Source organism: Littorina saxatilis, linkage group LG7, assembly GCF_037325665.1.
Source record: "Littorina saxatilis isolate snail1 linkage group LG7, US_GU_Lsax_2.0, whole genome shotgun sequence".
In the NCBI taxonomy this organism is placed as follows: Eukaryota; Metazoa; Mollusca; class Gastropoda; order Littorinimorpha; family Littorinidae; genus Littorina; species Littorina saxatilis.
In genome coordinates this window covers 25,711,744-25,714,823 of record NC_090251.1, presented here as the reverse complement: position 1 = coordinate 25,714,823, position 3,080 = coordinate 25,711,744, and the positions used below count along the sequence as shown (strand labels likewise).

The 3,080-nt window shown below is 39.5% G+C and overlaps 2 long non-coding RNA genes across 2 annotated transcripts in view; one reads left to right on the top strand and one right to left on the bottom strand.

Annotated features, from left to right (window-relative positions):
- LOC138971012 (uncharacterized) overlaps positions 1-103 on the top strand; it is a 2,182-nt gene extending 2,079 nt beyond the window's left edge. Inside the window, exon 3 of the long non-coding RNA XR_011457143.1 lies at positions 1-103. This exon is cut by the window's left edge and continues 702 nt beyond it. This is a non-coding gene — a long non-coding RNA (uncharacterized lncRNA).
- A 297-nt stretch (positions 104-400) lies between these two features.
- On the bottom strand, positions 401-2,808 carry LOC138971013 (uncharacterized). The gene is made up of 3 exons (XR_011457144.1): positions 2,590-2,808; positions 1,828-2,095; positions 401-1,106 (listed from the first exon to the last, which is right to left on the bottom strand). It is a non-coding gene; the product is annotated as an uncharacterized lncRNA (long non-coding RNA).
- Positions 2,809-3,080: the final 272 nt, after the last annotated feature.

Below are 3,080 nucleotides of genomic sequence, written 5' to 3'. Positions count from 1 at the left end.
AGAGCAACCTTAAACAATTTACTGGTTTGTTTTCATTTGTTTGAATGTTTCTCTCTTCTTCCTGAGCACAGTCTTCTCTCCATAATTTTCATGTCCCCTGTGCATACCATAACATGTTCTGAGGAAAAATGTTTGTTTGGCTCACTTTCTGTGTGTGTCTATTGATGTTTGTATGATGCAATGAGTGTGTCAGAACAAAATCTGAGTTCTCGTACTTTGAAAGGGAGAATGAGAGACAAGACAAAGCATTACAGCACAAAGTCAAACATATCAGCACTTGCAAACAAAATGCACACAATACAGTCAGCTCAAAAAACTTTACTTATGTTGATAAACGTTATCACTAGCAGCAGATCAAATCTGATGACTTCATCCACTTGGCAATGAACATATTGGGAAGAAAGATATCTAGTTTTATATATTTATATATATAGATACCAAAAACACAAATGTAGTACAGTAAAAGTCATATCTATAATGGTGTACACAGGAGCCTTCCTTTTCAGAACTCCAAACAATAATCTGATAAAAAAAAAATCCACTACAGAAAAAGAGGGAGTCTTAAAATGTAGGAAAATTTACATAGGTTTTGACAAGACAAACATTCATATTTTAGATGCGACCCACCCTACTACCTTTCAGGCTGAAAACTTACAGAAATGAAGCAGCTGTTCAACAATGTTGCTCTGCCCATTACATGTGTAACGAGTAGAGCTTAATGCCTGGATCTGGCAAAGCTTTTACATGAGTTGACAAATTGTTGAAATTATTAGAGTCGTCAGGATTGTTTACTTTGTGGAAGGGTTGCTCTCCTTGTTTATCTGTGTGGTTTCATAGTTAAGAGGAAAAAGCTGTTTTGTTAATACCGCTTTCCCTACTTCTACTAGTTCTTCCTCCTAAGTGCATCCTGTTACTGCCTGTATCAAAACGGGCAATTGGATTACTTTGGGAACAGGAGGTTGTGATGGCTGGCTCTGGGTAACAGGTGGTTGTGATGGCTGACTCTTGGAGACAGGTAGAAGTCTCTTTCTGGTTTTGACAAAGATGCAATCAGGGGCTTCTTCCTCCAAAATGACTTGCAGCCTGTTGCATATATGGTCAAAACACTGCCAAAAGGGAGAAAAAAAGAAAATAATCAATATGAGAAAGAGAAAGGAGACAACAACTTTTACTAAAGCATCATTAAGAACAATTTACCAAGTTGTACATAACAAATTGCTCACAAATTTGAGTGCAACTTGCATGAAGAGCATTGCAAAATTAAGACAGTTGCAGGGATGGCCAGATCTCAAAATCTTAACTTGCCAGACAGGTGAGTCATTTCAAGAAAGTCCAGTCCACCAAAAAGAATTGCTTGCCGGGTACAAACCACAGTTGCTATAACTGCATTGTTTATATAACGTTTTGAAACTAGAGTATACAACCAGAAGTGTTGCATTTGACCAGAATTTTCACTAGCCAACCAGGCGAGTTGCCAAGCGGTTTTAACTAGCACAGCGGATTTTTTGTACTCGCCCCTGGCCATTAGTCAGATGATTTGATCATCCCTGAATTTAGAAAGTCGGTTCAGTCATTGCTGATTAACTGTATCACTATCAGTATCACTGCACTTTTCAAAAATTATATGTATATGACAGCGACAGGCATAATTTTAGTGTGTATTAATACTAGTATGCTGGTTTTTCAGATTTTGACACATTCCCTGTTCACTGAAACCAAAATGTTGTTAGGCTGCACTGCCATCTTGCAATTCAACTTGAACCATTCTCTTTTTCAAAAGTAAAGTGCAAATATGACTTATTTAAAAAAAGTAGAGAGGTTTCCTACCTGTAAGCCTTTCCTCCTTAAAACTCGTTGACGAGGCGATGCATGAGGTCGAGCTCACACTCACAGGCAGCCGGCGATGAAGACGCTTGGCCACAGGAATCGCCCATCTTGCTGTCTTTCAATCCAGTTGTGATGATGAATGGATCAGGATAAAGCACCCCTTTCACATACAACTTCTGCTTGTACTCCCGAAGAAGCACCCTCTCTGCATTTTCTGCTTCACGGTCGACAAGAATCCCATCTCCCAAGTTCCAAAGCAGGAAAAGCTCTAAAACAAAAAGGCCTTGAGATCAAATCACAGTTTTTCGCACCTGTGGAAGGCATTCTTTTTCCCCCTCATCACCATTTTGTATGTAAACGTACAAAATACTCACTGACTCAGCCTGAGGTAAGCTTAGCAGCTATACAAACTGGCAGTGGCAACTTAGTATGCATGTTTGTTGTTTCTTATCTTACCCACACGTCAGATTGAAAATGAAAAACTTTTGCATACACTATCGCAACATGTAGCCTATGCATCACGAATCAGAATATAGTTATGCTTCATAGTAAGTTAGATTCCGTGGACAGATCAACGGCACTTATTCAAGTTTTTGACTTTAATCAACTGAAAAGTTAAGCGTATCTGAAGAGAGAGCACTTACTAAGTTACTGTTAGTGTTACAACTTACAGGGCGGAAAACCGGTCTTGGGAATGAACAACACATCGCATCATAATGATGATCATTGCAAAGAGTAAATAACGAAAGAAATAAAACTTACCTAGCTACAAGTTCCTCGTGTGCACCTTCCACACTCGTTTTCCGTACACACGACAAGGTTTTCGATGCTTCAGTGCTCCACAGTCGCACCTTCTGGATGGAAATCTCGCTCAAATCGCACATGTTTCAAGTTGCTGAGAAGCTAGCACGACGCGTTGTTTACTCGAAAAAAATGCTACGCATGCGCACTGTCGCAATGGCCGCGGAACTGTTTAGTGGTGTATTGTATAGTGCAATAATGTTGAAATGAAGTTACCGGTCTGAAACATTTCGTCGTTTCTTCTGAGACAATCCTTGTTCTCTTATCATCTACAGATTTACCGCTGTCTTCACCACGCGAATTCCCAACAGAAGTCAGACTTTCGAACATACAATCTACGTAGGCAAGCATGATACGTCATGACGTCATATGATTCCTAACATATTGACGTAATGCTAAGCATCCGGTTATCTCGAGTTTTCTCCGTAATACATGTCCGTTTTTTTTTCAAT